This window comes from Strix uralensis, chromosome 5 (assembly GCF_047716275.1).
Source record: "Strix uralensis isolate ZFMK-TIS-50842 chromosome 5, bStrUra1, whole genome shotgun sequence".
Lineage (NCBI taxonomy): Eukaryota > Metazoa > Chordata > Aves > Strigiformes > Strigidae > Strix > Strix uralensis.
This window is the reverse complement of record NC_133976.1, coordinates 84,661,018-84,684,575: the sequence shown is the minus strand read 5'-3', so window position 1 is coordinate 84,684,575 and position 23,558 is coordinate 84,661,018. Positions and strand designations below refer to the sequence as shown.

Sequence of the window (23,558 nt, the reverse complement as noted above, 5' to 3'; positions counted from 1 at the left end):
AAGCTTTGGCTAATAGTCAGACACGGTATATTAGAAGCAATTCAGTGTGAGCATGCCTACCCCAAGGGCATATTTTCATCACAGCACAAAGACAATATTACTTTGCAGCCCCAAACACTGACAACACATCACCAGAGAAATGTAAGAAACGCTGCTTTGGAAACAGCAGAAAGCTTGAGAAGTACATCTGCCCCAGTGAACTAACACCAGCAGAATTCTTACTAAACATATTTAATCTTGCATCATATGATTACCTGATGTATACTTACAAACCACTCTTGTGTATATGTGGTTTTGCTTTACCGTAGTATAATGAAAAATGCTGGTTTATAAGCAGAAGGTTTTAGAAGGTTTCTTTTTCATATGGCTTTGAACTTCGTAGTGACAAATAGAGTAGGCATATATTTTCACTGCAGTTTCAAGTCATGGCAGGAGTGCTCTTTTTTCTTCCCTCAAAAGTCCCAGGAGCATTTTGTTAGATTTTCCTTCCTTTCTTCCTTGGACTGCAGCATTTTACAGATGTACTCTGAAAACTCACATTATTACTGAAGCAATAGTGACAATAAGAATTTAGCAGTGGTATCATTTCATGCATATAAATTCAATCTTGAAAGTAGTATGAATAAAGAAAGACAAACTTAATTTTAAATATTTTAACAATCTTTCAGTTACTTATATTTCTTACATTGTCAACATGATACTAATTCTCTACTCTTCCATATTAACATTTCAAGTGTAAGATGCTAGGATAATCTTTTAGTATACTAGTTCTAAGTAGATGAAGATAGAACTTTTTTATATAAAATCTAGAGATATTTTTCTTGGTTGATTTATTTATTATTTTTTTTTCGTTTTATTCCTTTCTGTTTACCTCAGAAGCAAAATTTCTTTTTTCTTTTTCTTTTTTTCCAGTTTCCTTTAAGAAAATCTTATTAACATTCATGAAAGAAACAATAACAAAATGCCACAGAAACCATATGAAGTTCTGCTGAAGAAAATGTCATGCTAGGAATACAGTGAATAATGATGACTTGATGTTTCAAAGCCCATGCCAGATGACACAGGGATGAGGATTGCAAGGAGTCCAGGAAAAGAGAGGCTTCTGTTGCCAAGCAAATTTCCTCTTCAGCGTGGAAAGCTGTCATCTGTCTCCATCAGGACTTCCCTTCCTTTCAGCCTAACGATGAGGAGCATTCAAACGATGCTTTTTATTACTTTGGAGGTCCAATAAACGTTGGACATTTGCACATGTCCTGAAGACTCATATTCCCAGCTCTTCACCATTACAACAGCCGTTCCTGGTAAGACCTGTCCTCCAGACCCTTCACCAGCTTCGTTGCCCTTCTCTGAACACGCTGAAGTAATTCAATGTCCTTTTTGGAGTGAGGGGCCCAAAACTGAACACAGTCATCGAGGTGAGGCCTCACCAGTGCCGAGTACAGGGGTAAGATCACTTCCCTGTCCCTGCTGGCCATGCTAGTGCTGATGAAAGCCAGGATGCCATTGGTCTTCTTGGTACAATGTAAGTTGATGCAAGAGAAAGTTAAACTCTTACCACCACCCCCACTGGAGGATGGGCAGTCTAAAGTATGAGCCATTTGGTTTGAGCTAGAATCTGGAAAGATGCTCCCCCATTCTGTGGGGAAGAGCAAGGTCTGAGCTCAGAGGGTGGGCAGGTCAATGACAGCAGAGAAGCTGAGACATAATCACGGCTGTGATGAAGACTCCTTCATGTTGTGTCCCTCCATGGTCACAGTCCGTTGGAGCCAGCTGGGACAAGCTGTGTCTGGCATGGGGCAGCCCCTGGTCTCTTCTCACAGAGACCACCCCTGCATCCCCCCGCTGCTTGCCACCTACACCCAATAAAATGTCATATAGTTTTAATGCCATATGTCAAAATGTCATATAGTTGTAATGAATATCACCATGCCCCATGCTTGCAATCCACTTCAGCATTTTACTACTGCAGAGTGTCTTCCAGGGGACTGTGAGCTTCATGGGGCTTGCTTTGTCCAGTGCCTCACGCAGTAAACCCTTGATCCATCATTGAGGTCTCTGGCTGTTATTGCAGTAAAATTCAAAAACCCACTTGTTTTACCAAAGCACACCTGTGCATCTAAAGCCTTTGCCTTTCCTACTTCCCACACAAACAGCATTTCCTGCATTTTTGATGATTTGTTTTTTCCCAAGCATCCTCTTGGACATGATGGAGTAATTCAGCTCAAGTACTGCCTTTCCTCCCAAAATTTGTATATACATTCATCTTTGTTATGAAATCTGACTTTTTTTTCCCAGACTTGATTCAGAAGTAGGAAAAGTAATGCTGCAAAAAGCCTGGATTGCTGAAATTGCCTCTGGTGTCCACAATTCATTATATAAGGGCTTCTAAACTCAAAAGAGCTGCAAACAACAACAAAATCTCTTAAAATTTAATTTCAAATGTACTTTTTCTTTGTGTTTTTAACATCATTAAGAGTGAAATCAGTGCAAGCTTATCACTTTGTTGGTTTCTTTGCTTTCCATACTTATCTGTAATTTCTGAAAGTTAATTTCCTCTCTCTGTCTTTCTGTATGATGATAGGCAAGCAATGCTCTCAAGCTTTCATTCTTTTTCACATGTACAAACGTCTTTTTCTGTAAGAGGGATAGGGTGGGCATCCTCGGTAACCAATTACAAAATCACACATGCAGTTTGGACATCTTTTTTATTTTATTTTGCTTTGAAGCTTTTTCATTTCAAAGTGCTAAAACTCAATCCACATTTACATACAGCAACGTCCTGTGGCCATGCCTGTACGGTTTAAATGGTAAAGCCTGACAAGCACCACAGTCATCAGTAAATGTGTTTCCAGTCATGTATAACTTCTGCAAGAGCCATGCGTCCTGATAGTCCATAAAGCACTTGGTAAGAAAGAATTTATGTACAGGGGAGGCCAGTGCATTTCTCTCTCCTTGCCATGTGAGAATGGCTCCTTAGTGCCTGGCTACGCTGCCCACTAACAACTGATTTAGTCAAAGTTTGATGCATCTTGAATCGATGTGCCATCCTATCAACTCCTATATATCAATATCAAAATGTTACAGCAGAACATTTTAAGACATAGTCAAAATAAGGGCTTGAGTAACAAAGCTCATCACAAATCTGATCAGCATCACTGGAAGCTAAAGAGATGGTAGGATTTAGTAGACAACTGAATTGCTGGAAGTCCTCACACACATGATTTTCTGAGCTATTTTGGGCTCAGTGCTCTGTTATTTCCCTTGTGCACGTGGTGGCCTGAGATGGAAATGAATCACATCACCTTGTTTTGTTTGCTTTATGTCTCAAAATGAGTTTTAAAGCCATTGACCCTCATGCTTCAATAAATATTCTTTATTCTTAACGGAATATTGACTACCCCTAGGATCTCTCCCCTCTTCCTTCCCCATCCCACCCCCACAAAATGGATAAGAAAGATAAGAGCTTAACTAGACTTTGTGCAGCACTAGAAAAATTGCCATCAAGTGTAAATAAATAGAATATATGGATATCTGTTGAGGAACAACACCCCTTTCTGTAGATATATTTCATTGCTTAACTAGTACAAATACAAATTAATTTTTAATACCAAAGGCTGGATCTTTCATTAATTCATAATACCTAGCCATGCTGCAGTAACTAAATACAGTAATATAGAAGAGAATGAAGTAGCTGATTTGGAATGGAGCTGTCACTGTATGCTATCAATGATGTTTTCTGCAGGCAAAATAATGATTTGTCAGTATGATAGAAAACATTGCTACCAGACTAAGAAAAAAAAAAAAAAAGATCCTGGGTAGCATGTGAGAAAGAATTATTGATAACTGTAGCTATTATCCCATTGAATTGAGAACGTTGTGTCTGTGATGCAGTGTGTAGGATTTAAATGTGTTTACACATATATTCTTTCTCTCACTGTGTTGCCGTTGAGTGGTAAATAAAAAGACAAACCAAAATCCAGTCATCTCTTCAGCATCTTAGACCAACTGTCCAAATTACCCCTGGTACTTGAGCTTTCTGATCTTTGTCTCAGCTGCACAGTTGCTTGGATATGGTTTCTTCGTCTTGTTCTGGTCGTCTTATTTTTATTTTTGCCAATTCAAAACTAGAGCATTTTGAAAGAGAATAGCTGAGAGGTCTATAGAATTCTGAAAAATTGAAAACTGAAAAACCTTTGATCTCTATTTTTTTCCTGACAAATTATTTCCACAGTCCTGTATAATTAGTAATTGAAGGTCCATTTTTGTTAAACTGTGGCTATCTTAGTTCAGCTGTGTTTACTGTGATCTGCACAAGGACTGGATCTTTTACTGCAGTGAAAACAATGAATGAAGGAAGCTTATCAGAACAATTTAAGCTGCCTGAAAATTTGACTCCTTAGGTTCAATCATTTGTTACTAAAGTGTTTTATGTAGTTAAGTTCTTCAGACAGCCCAAGGATTCGATTGTTGGGATGTGTAGAATGTGATTTATAGCAGTTGCCATTGTCCCATTAAAGAAAAGTAAATGATGAGCAGGGCTGCTTCAGATTGTCCCTTAAAACACACACACCTTTTCACTGATTTAGATCACTTTTTTGTCACTGACAAAAGGACGGTGATCTACTTGAACATGTTTCTTTCTCTGTTTTGAACATGTTTCTTTCTCTGTTTCTTCTTACTGAAGAGTTAGATTGGGCAAATGCTGGGAATAGACATCTCCAGAGCGAAAAGAATCACATAAATCTTCTTGAGAAGGTTACCTGAGAATCAAAGCAACAAAACTGGAAACTATTAAACCAGAAAAAAAACCTCTCATTTTTCAGTCCTTTATTCATCAAGTTTACCAAAATTTTTCACCAGAGAAAAGAAAAAAAAATGTTTTCTCTGTAGCACAACCTGCTGTAACCTTTGCTGACTGGTCACTTTTATTTGAGCATCTTTTAGTATGTACAGAGTCCTTGCAAACGGGACTATATTTTCAAGTACACATCAACTATTTCTTCGTTAATACTCAAGGTAGACATCTAGAACTACTGTGACACTAGGTTAAGCGCTAGCAGTATGGATAGCCATGCAGCTGACAATTCAGTGGGAAACCCTTGGCCTGTGCTATTTAAACAGGATCATCTTTATTTTTCCTGAGTTACCTTCTGAATTTACAATGGTTTATCTTGAGATCTGAGACTTTTCCAAGTTGTTATTTTTTCTCTTGAGTTATTATCATTGTCTCAATTTCACTTTGGTGTTTCTTTCTAATTATTTATCTTGCATGGAATGCTCTTCTACAGCTCAACGAAAAAATCCTTTTTCCAAAGCTAGCCAAGGTCATAGACTGCATGCTTCTCAGAAGAGGGCTAATGGTCAGGTATAGGTGAGCTCCTGTGCTGTAGATCATGCAGCAGTCATTTGTTCTGGAACTTTATAGGTGTTTTGGAGCCCAGTAAATAATATTTACCAGATAATTGGTTTTTAACCCCGCTTCTAGTGTTTTACTAAGAGTTTGTCACACTTCAAATCATTTTGCTGAAATGCTGAAACTCCCTACTCATGCCGAGACAGTTTATGGCAAGGATTACATCAGGAAGAAATGTCAATAAGGAACAGAAAATATTTGAAGGAGGAGTCTGTGCTATCAAACTGCACAAAGACAAAACATCTGCACATGTAAGAAGTTAATACTACCAAAAGAGGCAGGAATGAGAACCAGGAAATCAGATTAATGAACGTGTTAAATATTTTCTCTTTTGTATATTAAATTGCACTAGAGCACCTTATTTCTGATATGGATCTGGATTTTTTAACACTAATTTGAATCATCGCTAGCAGAAGTATTTCAAATGTGCAAGAGCAGTTAGCCCTTAGACCACTTTTCTACTGACTCACTCACTCCCTGGTTGACCAGACTCTTTCTTGGCAAGCTTCAAACAAGACATCTGCTATATCTTCTCTTTTTATAATTTAACTGTCTTCTGTGCTAGTATTTACTCTTGTTTGTCCCTTGCTTTACAATGGCATTACAGATATTACAAATAGCTGAGAAGGGGATTTCAAACCATCTTGCATGGCTTCCTAGGCCTCACAGATTTGATGCCAGTACTTATTGGACTACAATCTACTTGTTTGCGTTGTTGCACCTTGCTGCTGACTTCCTTTATTTGACTCTCTGGGTTGTTCATATATTTAGTTTACCTAGACACCACTGCACTGAAGTGGGTGACAGCTCCATCACTGCCGAAGACCTCCTTGTCTAAATATGGAACCACTGCACAGTTGCCTTCAGCTTCATCACTGTTGCTCTTCCAAATGTGGAACTACAAAGCACACACAGCAGCTCAGTACAGGTTAGACTGTCTTGCCTTTGCTCTGTGTGGCTTTCTCATAGCTAGGCTCAGTCTTGCTTACCAGTGCGTAGTGGCCTTCCACACTAAGCCGTTTGGTTACGGAATAATGCTTCAACCCCAAAGGTGTGAACAGAATGATACAATATTCTGTAGTAATTACATGAATAACAGGGTTTCAGCTCTCTTTAGTTGCCAAGGTATCTGACACTTTCTCTAATATTCTCAAGGAATATCTGGTACTCCATACCATAACCTAGATATCAGTAAGGAATAAGGAATAGCATGATCTCAAATATAGAAAGAATTGAGTTCCTTCAGAAAATCTAGTGTACGTCTCTGACTTTCTGCAAAATACCACTAGGTGTCCTCTCATAGTAACTTTATTCCTGTAATATGTATCTAATTGTATTCAAGGATGGGAAAGTCCAATAAAATGAAAAAGCCTTGTAAAAGACTGATTTTTTGGCTTGATTTCTGTAAGGTTTTTGAAGCTCAGTTTCATTTCTGAAACACGGGAAATATTGGGGTGTTGTCAGCTCATATTTCTGTGCAGTATTAATCTGATTTCCAGATCATACTGTTTTGGATAAGGATCAAAATAATTTGGGACGGTAATAAAAAGTATGCTATAGTAGAAAATTGCTATCCTGTGTCTGTTGCCTGGAGATTTTCAGATTTACATATCAGCCAATCAGGAAATAACCAATTCCACCTTTGCATTCCTATTAAAAATTTGAAAGATTACAGTACAAACATTATAAGGTCTATGGTTAAAAAAAGCATGATTAAGGCTCATGTGACAAATAGACTACTGACTGGCATCAATCACTTCATGCGAAGTGGCTTGACATTTTGTGATGTAAGGCATTTCAGACATGCACAGAGCATTATTTATTTAGGCATAATTTGACCTGAAAACATGAGGTATTTCATTAATTCTTTGCAGCACCATGACGTTTCACTGCTGTCTATTCAGTATTCAGTGCTGACACTGAATTGGTGAAAAACAGCAGCTAATTTCAAACCACAGAATCATAGAATCACGTAGGTTGGAAAAGACCTTTAAGATCATGGAGTCCAACCTTAAACCTAACACTACCAAGGCCACCACTAAACCATGTTCCTGAGCGTCACATCTCCACATCTTTTAAATACCTCCAGGGATGGTGACTCAGCCACTTCCCTGGGCAGCCTGTTCCAGTGCTTGACAACCCTTGTGGTGAAGAAATTTTTCCTAATATCCAATCTAAACCTTCCCTGGCACAACTTGAGGCCATTTCCTCTTGTCTTATTACTTGTTACTCAGGAGAAGAGACCGACACCCACCTCGCTTCAACCTCCTTTCAGGTAGTTGTAGAGGGCGATGAGGTCTCCCCTCAGCCTCCTCTTCTCCAGACTAAACAACCCCAGTTCCCTCAGCCGCTCCTCATAAGACATGTTCTCTAGACCCTTCACCACCTTCGTGGCTCTTCTTTGGACGTGCTCCAGCACCTCGATGTCTTTCTTGTAGCAAGGGGCCCAAAACTGAACACAGTATTCGAGGTGTGGCTTCACCAGTGCCAAGTACGGGGGGACAATCTAAGTGCCAGGTCCTGCACTTGGGTCACAACAACCCCATATAATGCTACAGGCTTGAGGAAGAGTGGCTGGAAAGCTGCCTGGTGGGAAAGGACCTGGGGGTGTTGGTCAACAGCCGGCTGAACATGAGCCAGCAGTGTGTCCAGGTGGCCAAGAAGGCCAACAGCATCCTGGCTTGTATCAGAAATAGTGTGGCTGGCAGCAATGCATCATGGTACATTAGTCTGACCTTCTTAAATTTATGATTTCCTTGAAACTTTTTAACCTTTAAACTTCTGTGCACTGCAGTTCTTGCTCTACTAGGATTCTTTTTAAAAATCAACATTTCTCTTTTTTTTTAATTTGCACTCAACAGCTTGCCATCTTCTCCATCTCCTCAGGTATTATGACCACATGAGGAAGATGCAAGTGGGTTAGATTACTGTTATTTAAGAAATCAACCTGTCCAAATTCTCTTGGCAGCTTTCCGTTGCATAGCTATGATTTTCCTTCATCATAACTACCAGGTTCGAATTAAATTCAATCAAGCAGACAGGTGACAAGATCTGTTAATATCATCTTACTTTTAAACATTAATTGTAGGCTTAATTTTTGAGTTTCTTCTCAGAGTCCCCAATCTTCACCTGTACCTTGGGTGAAGGCTAATAAATTATCAGAAAAAAAAGGAAACTGCAAAATTTGGATTCCTCGTATTAAGAAAATAAAAGCATCATTACTTAAATTAATGAATTCCATCCCTCCCCCAAGCAAAAGAAAAATAGTGGTGTATAGTGTAGAATCATAGAATCATTTAGTTTGGAAAAGACTTTTAAGGTCATTGAGTCCAGCTGTAAAGATGGGGTGGGGTATAGTGATGGGTATTAGGTGGGGTGTAGTGATGCATGTGTGAATTTTGAGGATTATTTGACAGATTATCTCAGATTACCTGATCGTGGGTAGGTAAGAAGGGCTGTGCATCTGTGTGACTGCTGTCACATCAGTGGAACTGGAACGTAGCCACAACCTGGAGAGTGTTTGCGTGAGGACAGGTTGGCTGAAGTCCCCACAGCCTTGAAAGAAGACCACGCTGGAAGCTCTGTGCAGGCAACTCTCTGCTTCCAGCCTCCTGCACGGACAGCAACAAAGCAGAAATTAGGTGAAAAAGTCCTGAGTCAAGTTTTATTTGCTTCGTTTTGCTTCATTTGTGCCATCACCCAGCAACACGGATAATGACTCTGACCTAACAAAAATGGTATTAATGGCACTCTAAAAACTGGTGGGATCATAGTTTTGTGTAATGTGTGTGCACACCGGCCATGTTGTAACTGTGGGTTTTATAAAATTTGCAGAAGATATACCCTTTCTAAATCCAGAGTAACAACCACATTGGAGAAAAGATTAGAGGGCAAGCTGACTTGCTAAGCCAAAAATACCAGAACTGTGTACTGGAAGCCATAGAGACAACAGGTATTCATTTAATATTTGGTTGCTAAATAAGCATTACGTAAAGAAATTTCAAATCACTCCCTCAGATCAATGAAGCTGGGCAGCCATAAGCAGGAGTATCTGGTTGAAATTATTTTAATGAAGACATGATTTCATTACACAGGGCTTAGAATAAACTTAATAGTTATTGGATTTGATTACTTTTTTGTAATTATTATTCCCATAGGCCTCCACCCACCGTTAGTTTTTTCACGACAGCTAAACTATTTGTGCTGCTCTGCAGTCTGTTTTATACACGTGCTCTTGGAGCAGGGGATCCTGCTAGCTGTGGTTCAGAATCTTCATCTGAATAAGCAGTACATTATCAAAGTGCAAGTGAAAAATAAGTGTAGAATTAAACCTAAAATTAGCTCTTCTCAGAAGTTCCCTTCCTGTATTGCAGGGTAACTTCAACCTCAAAGCAACATAAATATCATAGGTCAAGCTGCAACTTTTTAAAGCTACAGGTAAAAATTTTTTGGGGAAAAACCAAGTTTAATTAATTTTGTATGCTTTCTGGTTTATTTCTTTTCCCATCTGGATGCCTAATGGAAAATGATTGCTTTGCTCAGAGTACCTCACAAAGATTGAATCATTCTCATTGGCAAGAATTCAGGGAAACACTGACGTCTGTGAAGGAGCCAAAGAAAGCTTATCCTTTTATAAAATGAAAACAAAACAAGAAAAAAATGAATGTTCAGGGGTGAGTTTTGAGAACCTGTAGCTTGAGTTTCCCAGTGTATCAAAGTAGTTGCAGTCCTCTTCAGAGGAAACTGCAGATGTTTTGACTCCGTACTGTTCTCATGCTGTTCATCCTTGTCCATCTTACCTAAAAAAAGCATGTAACACTTGTTTTCTATACAGTCCCACAAGACTTCAGACAGATTATTATTGCTTCTCAAGCTGATCAGCATCTTGATAGTGCATGTGAAACAACCTTATCTGAGAACTTGACAAACTCTCTTGGGGTTCTTTAGTCAGAAATACAATCTCAAAATAAGGCAGTGCTACTACAGATGCTGTAATTTTGTAAGCAAGCAATAAACTTTGTGATTTATATCAATCATGACTAGAAAACTGAGTTTGAAACAAATATTTCAGACATGGCCTCTTAAGCATTTGGTTAAAAAAGATTTTCCACAGCCAGCTGGGAAAGTTCAATTGTGAACCTAACGAGCCCATGCTGAACAGTGTGTACATGAGGGACTGCACGTGTGCACTGAGCTTAGCATCTCCTGGACCCTCCTGCAGGAGATGGTCTTGTTTCAGGAACTGTATGATTATGACAGCAGCACCAGTCTCTGTAAATTTATTTTCATACGGCAAATGTCTTGCTGGCTGCCTTTCTTCCTTCTCTCTTTGTTACGTCAGTAAAAGGGAATCGGCAGAGCTATATCGGTTAGCACTGAGAAAAGTTCTGGCCTGGAAAGGGAATAGACCCCCTGCCACACATGGAGACACTTCAGGAGCAGTGGCTGGACCTGCTGGTTTTGGCTGGGATAGAGTAAATTTTCTTCACAGTAGATAGTATGAGGCTATGTTTTGGATTTGTGCTGAGTTGATAATACAGAGATGTTTTTGTTATTGCTGAGCAGTGCTTACACAGAGTCAAGGCCTTTCCTTCTCCTCACACCACCCCACCAGCGAGTAGACTAGGGGTGCAAAAAAGTTGGAAGGAGACACAGCCAGATCAGCTGACCCCAACTGACCAAAGGGATATTCTATGTCGTATGACATTGTGCTCAGCATATAAAGCTCAGGGAAGAAGGAAGAGGGGGCATTAGGAATGATGGTGTTTGTCCTCCCAAGTCACCGTTACGCATGATGGAGCCCTGCTTTCCTGGAGATGGCTGAACACCTGCCTGCTGATGGAAAGTGGTGAATTAATTCTGGTTTTGCTTTGCTTGTGTGTGTGGCTTTTGCTTCATCTATTGAACTGTCTTTATCTCAACCCACAAGTTTTCTCATTTTTCCAATTCTCTCCCCCATCCCACCAGGGGGGAGTGAGCGAGCGGCTGTGCGGTGCTTAGCTGCCAGATGGGGTTAAACCACAACACCCTCTGAGTTATTCTCCATGTTCTGCTTTGACTTTGAAGACTTTGAAGAAAATCATTTTGACGTGAGAGAGGAAGGGTGCATTAAAACTTACCTTGATGGAAGCACAAGGTAAAGCCTGACACAGAATTCTCTTAAAGGGTATTTTTGGGATGGTACTCATTGCGTAAGTTTGATACTGTTAAATGAGTCCTTTCCACTAAAAGAGAGGCCACAAAATTAATTATCAAATGCCCTTAAGAAAATAATTTCTTAAAAAATTGTTATGAATCATTCCTCGTGAACACCAACGTATTCATTACTCTGTTAAAGCTTACTTTCTCAAGCAAGTATGAAACCAGAAATTTTAGCACAATGTCTTTTTTCCATTTGCTTGGAGAAAGACTGAAAGGTGTTTCACACAGGCTGTGAAATCTGAGAGTCGTGTGGCCTCTTTCTTGCCCAGAGGGTTGTGCTGTGAATGTTGTTGACTCAATCTTGATCCTGATTAAGAGAGCTTTTCCTAAGTGTGCCCTAGCAGAATGAAGAGATGTTTAGTTTTGGGCTGCTGGGTATGTGAACCCCAGATTTCTCCATCTGCTAACTAGCAGACAGTGAACTTCTCTATGAGATAGTTGTTAAACCTGCAAAATGTGCAACATTTTAAGCTCTTTCCTGATGTGAGTAGTGTATGCTGAGGTGGCAACACAGCAAGACAGCATCATTATACCTGCAAGCATGATCTCAAGTGGGGAAACTAGAACATATCTTTGCCCAGACAAAGCAAAACATTTTTCCGTCTGTGGGTCAAAAGCCAAAGTAGTTACTCTAATGTCTGTGGTAAACCAGGAATGCTGGTCAGCCCTGCAGCTAAAGCCAGGAGTCAGAGAAGTCTTTGAACTGAGGACCTACCTTCATACCCTCATGTAGCTGAACTTGGGAAGAAGAGAAGTAGTTTACATTTCTCGAGTTGATGAGGCTCTTGTTAAAGTTAAGGCCTGTTCAGGTCTGGTCTCAGATAGGGGAAGCAGCACAAACTCAGATGTAAAAAATAGGACTCAGATAGCTATTAATGAGTAGGAATGTCAATGCTACTACTTTCTTGGTTGGTGTAAAGGGCATCTGATCTTCCTGACAAACTAAGGATGAAGACCCCAATTTCTACTGGTTTTGAGGCCCATGTCCATAACACCTAATTCAACCTGTGAAGTACTCGTATCTGAGAGTAGACACACTTTCCAGAATGATCCAACTAGATTTCCTCGAGCTTTCAGTAAAATAAAAGTATTTTCCTCTGTTGAAATGAGGCATGAAAAAGACAAGCTTAAAAGAAGTTGTTGAAGAAGGTTGAGTGCAACCAAAAAGCAGGGATAAAATAAATTTCAGCAGTCAGACAACTTTAGCAATTTTTATTAGAAAAATAAACAGTAATATTAAAATGGCTGCTGAATATTTACTCTTAGATTCCCTTAGATTTCTGATATATTGATAGCCCTAAGGGTCTGGATTTTTTTTTTTCCCAGTTTATAGATCTTCTGGGCCATCGTACTGTTTCTCCAGACTAAGCTGCTTTCCTCGTATTTAAAACAAACAAACAAACGAACATCCAAAACCATATATCTGTGCTTATTATTTCCCTTTTTGTGGCTAATAGTAATTCCGTGTTCAGGATAACAGCTAACCTCAAAATAAGCAATAACATTTTTCAAGAGCAGGTCACAAATGTTCTATTCAGCCTTTTAAGACTTGAGATGAGTACTAAACTGATTTTGGGTGTTCAATCAAGTGTGGGCACCATACATCATGCCAGTGATGTTTATTTTAACAGCAATGAAGTTCTTCAGTGCTTCATCTGTTAAAAGACATCAGTGTCATAGAGTGGCTTTTAAAATAATCAGCTGTTGTGGGATTTTTTTCTGGTAGAACTAAGATATACCACAGATAAACTGCAACTAGGTCAGTTACTTGACTACAAATTAAAATAATTTCTTAAGAAATTGTATACCATTTATTTTCTTGTGTAAATGAGCAGATTAAGCACTTCACTCTGCATTTAGATGAACCTATATCCCTGCTAGGATAGGATTCTTTCACTAACAGCCTGGGAATGACTTGAGGTTTGTTGTTAGGTATTTAAGTTATTGCCCTGTTTAAGTGCTTCCTTGGGTTTGTGCTCCTAAGGCTTTGTTGACATTCTCTTAAGGTCTTTAACTTTTTAATGATGTAAAAGTCTGTAAATCAGGATGGAGGAAAACTTAGTTTTCTGGGTTTTGGCCTTTTTTTTAAGGAGACAGTATGTATTGTTAAACCTGCAAAAGAGGTACACTTCATTTCGAATCCATAGGCTATTCGAAACAAAACTTTTCAGAGCTAAACCATACTCCTGAATATGGCATATGAAGGGGGAAAGAACCACAAGTCCTCACCAGGTGGTGTTTGTGCTTTGGCCTGCATTGAACTGAGACACTGGGTAAGACTATGCCAACAGGTTACAGTAAGGCATCATTGCATCTGGTGCAGATCTGCAATTAACAGAAAGATTATCGACTGACCTCAGAGAAATTAAGCTGCTCAACCTTTCCTATTTTCTGTGAAGCAATTGTAAAGTTCCTTAGTTCATCATCCATAAAAGATGAGGGGTTCTGTACTAAGGCTAATCTGTCCCAAAGATACCTGGTATTGTGTTTCAAACATTCAACTCTTTCATCCTGATCTTCTGCTCCTCAGTAATCCATTAGACATAGAGTTAAGGCACATTGTCAAAGGGTGTGAGGGAAGCGCTCTTCCAATTCTTGCAATACTGGCTTCATGAACCCTCATCAGGCAACTTCCCTTAAACAGTTTTGCGTTAAATTATTTAAGGGTAGTTTGATGTAAAATTTAACTTTCCTGCTTTCACGTCTTCCTTATTATACTGCATTAGATAGAAGTTCAGGGGTATGTGGTCTCTAGCAAGGTCGGTTTCAAACTCATCCCTCATCCAGGCCTGCAACAGCGCTTTCTCCAGCTTAGTCACTGCAATTAATGACGGAATTAAGGGGGTTACTCAAGAAAGAACATTGAAGGTTAATCTCTTTCATTTTTCCGTGAGGGCAGAGTACACTGGAGAGTTTACATTTTTTATTCCTTTTTAGCATTTGTGATGTACTGTTTCAACTAGCTAAAAGGCATTTTTTCCAGCCAGGCCTCTAGACTTGCCCCAGCCCTTGACACATTTGAGAGCTGCATTACTACCTTCAGTTCATCGGTTCAAAGGGTAGCCTTCTCAAGGTGTTTTAATAATTCTTTCTTGTTTTTTTATCTCCTTAACGAAATTATCCCCTTGCCTTTTTTCTAGAGATTTCTGGGAAGCTGTCACGAACTGTCTCTGACACGCTACCCCTTTAATGTCCTAATTGGGTCATAGTTGGGAACTGTTCTTCAAGCCTGCTTGCTTTTTCGAAACTTCACAAAGGAATTTCTATAGGTCGGTAGATTTGAATGTACTTTGTCTCCCGTGTAGTATCTCTTGAAAGAGTTTCTGCAAGAACCGATGCTTATCAAGCTCTCTATTCAATGTCCTGAAAGATAATGCTAGCAATAGTTCTCTCTCATTCTGTGCTTCCCAGAAACTTTCCTTCTGGTTACTTTTCAGACTGCAAGATCATGGACTTTGAACAAAGCCACCCCTGACTGCTTATTCTATTAACTCACATCTTTGTCTGCTTGCTCCCCATTTTGGTGCCAAGTAGTCGCCTTCAGCTCAGGTATGGCTTTTTCAGTTTAGACAAAGGCCTGGCTGGTCTGTTGTCAAGGCAGATGTTTATGTTAAAGAACATGCCTGAGATGTAGGCAACCAAAACCCTCTGTACTCAGAATTATCCCAGCAACCATCAGTCACGCTCTGCAAATAGATGAGACTTCCTGGGGTAAGAACCACTTTCTGTGGTTTCTTTCTTTGCAAGTTCCCTCATGCTACATTTCCAGTGAAGGAATCTGAATGCCTTTGCTAGAATCATAGAATCATTTAGGTTGGGAAAAAGTCCATAAGACCATCGAGTCCAACCGTAAAAGAAGTTGTAGGAGCTTCCACTCTCCTGTTGAGTGCTCCAGTCAATGAAGAAAGCACCTAGGTATTTGCAAGGGCAGCAGCCTTTCTTCCACCTATACAAATGACGAAGTCATTGTACTTTACATCCCACCCCTTTGTGTGGGATGAATTCCCAAACGGCTCTATCTGACCCCACGCATATAACCCTACTCCAGCTCTGTAGGTGTAGGGTGGACCCCAGTTGACATAGATCTGGTGTCCTGCCCAATTTGGACTTTTATGGTCCCCATTGGTCTTAGAGCCCCATGCCCAGGTGGTGGGACGGGTGCTATAAGGACACCAGACAGAATGAGGTGAAAATGTGAAGGCTTTGGAGACTCCACCTAGTCTTAGGCTTTAACTACTAGCGCCCAGGTGTGCAAACAGGGAGCTCTTATGTAGAAATGGCAGGCACCTGTAGCCTTTAAGCTTCTCAAGAAAGGAGCTAGGGGCTGGAGAACTGCAATTGTGGGTGTAGCACCTAATCCCTTTGTGCGTGGAGTTCTGCTGACAGCTCTGATACTGATTCAGTCATCAGTGGGCATCTTACCCAACCTCACTGAGCCTGGCTTCTTTCAGCACTAATAAAGTGAAGATGGTAATTAGATGAACACAACCTTGTAAAATTAATTAATGCTTGTACATACCGTAAGAGTAATAAGAAGATATAAAAGCACAACATCTTGCTGATTCTCATGTTGGGTTGAAAAGATCTTTCTAATCTTCTATGGCTGATGTGAGAAAATTGATATTTGTGGCAAAGGTAGGTGTTTGGGGCTGAGTAGGTATGCTGCGTGTCTTGGTTTTTTCCCTAATGCTTGTAAGGCAAATTGTGTCATTAACTTCATACGCCGATTTTATAACTCTGCTTCTGTCTTCAACCTTCTTCCTGACTATTTAAAACCCAGAGGTAAATTGTGCTTTACGCTGGGGAGTGAAGGAGGTGTAATAACCTTGGAGGGCACCCGAGGGACCACCTACCCTTGTTCTTCGTCATGGATTTCGAACGCTTTCGGTTCTCCCCCTTCCCCGGCCGGCTCCTTCCCCCTCCCGGGCGCGGGCAGGGGCTGCAGCCCAGCCCTCCCCCCGCACCCCCGCCTGCCGCTGCTGCTCCCCCCGCCTTGGCAGGCGGCGGCGGAGGGGGGGGACGAGGGCAGGGAAGGGGCTCGGCGAGGCGCTGAGAAGCCGCCGCCCCGGCCCTGGGGAGCCCGGAGGAGAGGAGCCCCGGCAGCCCGGTAAGGAGAGGAACCCCGTGGGAGGGGACCCTCCGAGCGCCCCCCCCGAGAGACCCTGCGGCAGGGCTGGCGGGGGGAGCGGCGGAGACAGGCTGCGCGGGGGCGGGGGGGGCAGCCCCTTCGCCTCGCTGGGGCCGTGCCGGCAGCGGCGGGGACTGGGGAAGAAGGGGCGGCCTGAGGCGGGGATGGGGACACCATACACACACCGGGGGGGGGGGGGCGGGGAGTCCTACCGGGGGTGGCCGCGCTCCCCCACCCGCGACGTGCCCGGCGGCTCCCGCCGCAGAGCCGCACCGCTGGCCGCTCAGCCGGAGCTCGGCCGCCCGGGAACGGGGCCTGAGCTGGTCCGCACCCCCGGGAGGGCGGGCAGCCCATCCCCGGGCGGGCAGGCGGGCAGGCGCATCCCCTGGCGGGCAGGCAGGCAGCCGCATCCCCGGTACGCGGGGCCGCAGCCGCCCGGTGCTAGAGGCGGCGGAGGGGAAGGCAAAACAGAGGCGCTGCTCCTCCCTCCCCCGGCCGGATATATAGTATCAGACCCAGAGGGGGAGGAGAGGTTTGTAATTTTTTTTTTCTTTCTTTCTATTTCTTTTTCCCTCCTCCTTTTCTTTGCCGGGAGTTGCTTGTGCGCTAGGGAAGGTGGGGGCAGCTGTTTGGAGACGGGAATTGATCGGGAAAGCGGTAATTGAAGGTAATAACCCGCTGGGGGATATTGGGGGAGAAGCAAAAAAAAAAAAAAAAATTTAAAAATGGGGGTGGGGGAGAGGAGGAGGAGGCGACGCTGTGGAGGGATGATGCCGAGGAAGGCGGCCGGGGCGGCGGGGCCGGGTGGCGGGGGCTCCGCCGGGAGCGGGCCGGGCTGGGACCGGGGCAGCGGGGGGCCGGGCCGGACCCCCCAGCGCTGGGCGGTGCCCCGGGGGGCAGCTTCGGCTTCTCCTTGGGAGAGTTCGAACCGGGGTGCAGCGCCGAGAATGGGGAGAGGATGTGGTGAGCGGCTCCTCGGTTTCGCAGCAGGGTTTGCTCCGGGTAGGGGTAATCCTCAGTGCGGTGCTATATAAAAAAATAATAATAAAATAGCAAGATCTAATGTAATTTTAGGGGACGCTTGTCTTTTTGTTTTCCCTGCTGTTAGACCCGTGCATTTTTTTTTTTTTTAAGAAGCGTAGTATTAGGCAGCAATAGAGCTTTAATAGTATGAGGAGAGCTCCTTATCCTGAGCCTAGGTGCTGGTTTCTGTCTCTTGATTGGGGAATTACTGGATACCCGCGCTGCCCACTCACCCACAGAGCACCACAAAGATTCAACCCCGTTTTGTTACAGGATCCTGTGAGGATATCCTCGGTTTTCTAGAAACTAGAGACATGTGACCTTGTCTTGTCTTATACAGTCCTTTACAGTAATGTTGTTACTCAGAATAATTTGCTTTTACATGTTGGCCGCGGAGCCTTTTAAGGGCATAACTAGACGGACGACTAAGTAATGACAGACCATTATCTTGCAGTGGAAGCAGTAAAACTAAATGGGAGTTGCTTCACCCAGAAATATTGCACTCTAAATTCTGTGAAAAGACTAGTTTTGCACCCTCGTTTACCCTGAGAGTTTGCTGTCTCTGAAGGTCATTACTAAGCTAGAAAAATGCGCTCCAAAATCCACATCTGCTCTAATCCTGGCTCACTTGAATTTGTATTAAAATAAGTGTAAATTTGAACTATCAGGTGATCCCAAGCGTATAACAAAATGCATGGCCTTTCAGAAGCTTTTAATACAAGCTCACGTTGCTTTGGCACGTTACTTTAGAGTGGGACTTTCTGCATGTGCTGGCGTTCTGGGAACCTTTATCTCCACTTGATAAGAAGCTGATGGCAGTTCAGAGATCTGCTACTGGAGTATTTCATTTGCATCTGCTGTATCAAAAGCATCATCACTTCCTGCTTACCTGTAATGTTCTTGAATTGGAAAGTGCAAGTTCTGTTCATTACTGTATAATGTACTCATCTTCTCTTCAAAGTAACTAAATACTTTAAGAATTACACTGATAGTTGCTCTAGAGAAGTTGTAAAATGCCTGTTATAATGTGGTGCTTTAATCTCCAGATCTATTGTGTTCTCTCCCTCTGATAAACTATGGTTTTGTAGAAACAAGTTTTTAAAACATTTCCTCAGTGTTTTGGCGTGCTTGTCTAGGTTAGTCACCATAAACTTCAATACATAGGTGATGAGAATAGAATATTGGGGGAGGGGAGAGATGTACTCACTCAACGGTATCTGAATTAAACATGAAGTAATAGATTTAGGCCAGCCTTTTACTTGATTTAGTGGATGTTCAAGGATGCATCTGATACTGTAACAAAGCTGCAAATTCCTCGATTCTGCCAGTTTGGGTTTCAATTCTAATCCCTACTAAGGCTTGTTTAGATTAGTGGTGAGGAAATGTAGTTTGAAAACATCTTGAAGACCATGTAAGAAAAGCTTGATCAAATAAAACCCGTAGCATGTCAGCTGGGCAAAAAAAGATGAATCTGGAGATAGACTGCCAGAAAGTAGTAGGGAATGAATGGCCTGTTAACAGAGGTACAGAGTTTGTGGCTCTGGTAAGGAGGCAGCTTTGACTGAAAAACTTCCTGCGCTTTCCTCAAAGTCAGTTCAAATCTGACAGAGCTGGATCTTGGGGTGGTGGATGGGTGGGTGGGGGAGGTTGGGGAGGTGTGGGAGTGCTGGCAGGGAGAACATCGGTAATGACAGGACAGAAGGATTGTGGCAGGGAATATGGTAATATGGCCAAAGGCATGGAGACTGCCATTTGGTCTGCATGATACAGTAGAGGAACAGAAATGAATGGCCAATGTCTTCAGAAATCTCTCAAATACTGATGATTTCAGCGGCAGAGTGTAGATCCTTGCTCCAAGGGAACAGTCCACAGCATTAGATTGTTATTGTAAAAAAATTTTTCAATTGTTTTTCCTTACGTTCCATGTAGGAAGCTCCCAATTCTGATCAACTTGCCAGGTTTTTTTTTTTCCCAATGACAAGTAATTTTGATCTATACAAGGGACAGATCATGTAAATTGAGGGCATGGGGAAGGAGAAAAAAAGTACGTTTTGAAATGGGGAGGAGAGCGCCCTTTTTTTTTTTTTTTTGTGATACCACAGATTTGAGTAGTTCATAGGAGCTGAAGGGCAGTGGAGAGTAACTCAGTGGGGTTGGGGAAAGTACTGGTTGGTTGATTGTTGATTGATGAGTGCTCAACTCATCTGGGGACTATTGCTTATCTTGTATGGTTTGGTTTTGCTGTGTTTGTAGGAAAATGTTGGGAATAATTACTGCAGGGGATAATGTTAGCATTATTTCTATTAAAAATTATAGCATTCTTATTCCCTAAGTGTCCTGGGTCTACAAAGGAGACTTAAAAAATGAAAGTTTCAATATTGCAATGCTGTCCAATGAGATTAACATTATCTAAGTTATTAGCGGTAGGTCATGGGAAGAGTTAGGCATCTCCAGACGTGCCTAGAAATAAGTATCACCTGAAGCACGTTTACTTCCCTGGCTTGACAAGCTATTACACAAAGGCAGTCCTTGTCCGGGAGCTGGTCACCTATATTAATGTGAAGCTGTGCTAGAGCTAACCAAAATTTGCCCCTCCGCAAAGTAAAGGGTGCGGTTCAGCAATTATTTTAATTTGCCATAAATTGGCTCCTGCCAAAGGGTCAGCCTGCCTGCCTCACCTCTGGCTACACATTCTTGATCTCTTCTCTTGTGCTGGCACTATCACTTGTGGCCAAATGCAAATCTGCTCTTGTTCTTGCTGTTGGCCTGGTTTTCAGTTGGATGAGTTCCTGGATCTGACTCAATGCATGACTAAAATGCACCGAGAAGTCTGCAGAGACGTGCACTTGGGGGAAGAGCGAGCTGATCCTCATCACACTCTGTAGGAGTCCCATTTGAACCAGATTAAAATGATGATGGACCTAACGAGCTTGTTCAGTGCTGTGTTCACACTTCAGCATGGCTTCCAGGCTGGGTTTGGCTTATACCTGGCCAGTTTGGAGTGAGGAGAGGTACCTGTCTGTCTCCAGTCAGCTGTGTAGACCTACTCAAGGGCCTAATGAACCGAGTGAAAGACAAAACCTGAAGGGCAAAAAGTTGTTTTAAATACCTGTATTCTTGAAGGAGGTGGGGCCTTATTCTGGCATGCTAAAAAAATTACCTCCCCCTGCTCAGGATGTAGAGCTCTGAATTTAGGTTTGGGGTCAGTTCTGCCACTCACCCAATTTATATCCTCACCACCACTCCTGTTGCTTCTAAGCCTGCCTATCCTGTATTTAAACTGCAGAATACTTTACCTACAGTCTCTCTTTGTGTTTACACATGGCCTGTGTTGATAAAGCCCAGGTTGGTGGTGTGAGTTCTTTGTTCTCGTGATGATATCGACAGCAAAAATTTCTCTGCATGGGATGGTCAGAGCCATAGGGAGCTGTCACAGGGGAGTATTTCCCTAGTTTGTTCTCTCTCTGAGGTCTCCAGGACTTCTGCGAATCAATCCCCATGGGCTGCTGTGTAGTGCCACCATGGGGTCCCATGCACTCATAGCATCTCAGCCCTCTTTATAGGCGGCCATGTCTGGCAAAAGTTCATTTTCATTTGTTATCACAGCAAACAGTATACTACAGCGGATGCTTTGTCTTTTATTATATTTTTTCCATGCAATTTTTGAGAGAATCACAGAATCATCAAGGTTGGAAAAGACCTTGAAGATCCTCCAGTCCAACCATTAACCTCACACTGACCGTTCTCAACTCCACCAGATCCCTCAGCGCTGGGTCAACCCGACTCTTCAACCCCTCCAGGGATGGGGACTCCCCCCCTGCCCTGGGCAGCCCATTCCAACGCCCAACAACCCCTTCTGCAAAGAAATACTTCCTAAGAGCCAGTCTAACCCTGCCCTGGCGCAGCTTGAGGCCATTCCCTCTTGTCCTACTGCTTGTTAGCCTATATGGTAAGCTTATAACTCATTTTTTTAATGCCATCTGAGGTAGATGTTTTGTCTGTTGTGTTTTGGTTCTTTTTTTTTTCAAGTTCTCATCTAAATAATGCTTTCAGGCTTTCTTTAGCAAATGTGGTTGTCTTTGGGTGATATACAGTGTTAAAATTACAGCTAATTAGGTCTTTACACAGTGAAAGAGTCAATAGTAGGATCCTGTGTGTAGGCATATAATTAATGTTCTATTGGTAATTACTGGAAACTGGAAATCCCCCCTCCCTCAAGTCTCTGGCTACATTTGTTTTTGTTAAAGCATGAGTTATATTGAAGGTTTGGCAAAAATACCTGTAATTCGACTACAATTGTGTTCAGTTCTGAGCTTATATTAGCTGTCTTTTGCAGGAGTTGTTTGTACATGAGTTTCTCTTTGTGTGTACCTATGCTTAGGCAGTTTCAAGTGACTGGAAATTGCACAGGGCTCTGTTCTTCCACCCATGCTCACAGAAAAAGATACCTTGTGCCACAAAAATACACTACTGTGTTTAACTTCAATGTTTTCTCCTTCCTGAAAATAATTGTGGAGCAGCTGTGCCCATGAGAGATGCATATTATAGGTTTTCCTCATGCTTCGTTTCATTTTTAACTTGTTATGCCAGTGTCCATCACCTGTGTCTGCTTTGAGAAGCAGTAAGTTGTCCTGTGGGGTTAACAGAACAAACACAGGATTTAATGGCTGCTTAATACATGCAAGAATGACAGGACTGGTCAAAAACCTGGATGCTTAAAATTTAATTTCTAAAGCTGTCTTTCAGCCTTACCTTATCCAAGCCCAGATCCAGGTTTTATTGTGCCCAAAGGTGAGAAGCAATTTTACCATGGGGTGTTCTCTGGAAACAAATGTAAGGTTTTGATTCCAGATTTGCATGGCTGTGTCCACCTCTATAGCAAACTCAGTTTTCACTACCGTTTCTGCCATGTTGCATGAAATTGGGGCCAGCTGGATTGACAGCTCATTTTATTTGTTCTACCTTCCAGAAAGCACCTATAAACCCCATTGATTGAAAGAAATAAAGTTCCCCTGATCTCATGGAAAGAAGGTGGATTTATTTTGCGGTAGATGGTTCAGGAGGGCCTTTTCTTATTCAGAGGATGCTGAATATAAATACACTGTAGTGTTACAACCCTCTCTAGAATATTCCTTCAGAAGCTACCTTGATACTGTGAGTGAAATTATGAAAATATAAATTGATTTTTTAAACAATGCTATAGATGAACAATAAGGAAAAGATTCTACAAAGCTATACATTTATACTGTTTAAAGAAATGGAAAACAAGAATAAGTGTTACGTTGACACTGAGTCAATCAGACCTGTTTCTGAGGAAAATCTGAAAAGCAGAGATGCTGTGTAGAAAAGATACCAGCCCTTTCCAGGAGTGTAATTCCTACAATAAATCTTAGTAAATCCTAAAAGTGAGATCCTTAATTTATTCACAAAATGTTTGGGTATTAACAGAGCACAGTAGTCTTCTAAAAGGTTCTTTGAGATGGGTGTACCATGGAGTTAACAATGGGCTATACAGATGGGTTTGATAGTAGCCAGAGGTGGTACCATTTAATGATTCATTGGTGGTATATGAAATTGCCTGAGTCATCTTTATAGGTGTACTGTGATATCTCAAAAGAGAGTTACAACTGACTTTAAGTAGTGGTGTGCTGCAGCAGATGCAGTGTGCAGAAAACGACAGCCTGAAGCTTAGCACTGTTTTCTCATTAGTAGTGGATCTTTGCTCCCTAAGCACAAGTAACAGTAACTTGGAGGAGGTTGTAGCTGCAGGAGTTGGCACTGTTTTGGCCAAAC

At 42.0% G+C, this 23,558-nt stretch overlaps 1 protein-coding gene across 6 annotated transcripts in view; it reads left to right on the top strand.

Moving 5' to 3' along the window:
• Positions 1-16,648: 16,648 nt before the first annotated feature.
• FAR2 (fatty acyl-CoA reductase 2) overlaps positions 16,649-23,558 on the top strand; it is a 156,914-nt gene continuing 150,004 nt past the window's right edge. For 2 of the 6 annotated variants that reach the window (XM_074872056.1, XM_074872050.1), the window contains exon 1: positions 17,289-17,409. The gene's annotated coding sequence lies outside the window, so the exon portion shown is untranslated. The other 4 variants (XM_074872051.1, XM_074872052.1, XM_074872053.1 and 1 more) reach the window with 4 other exon arrangements.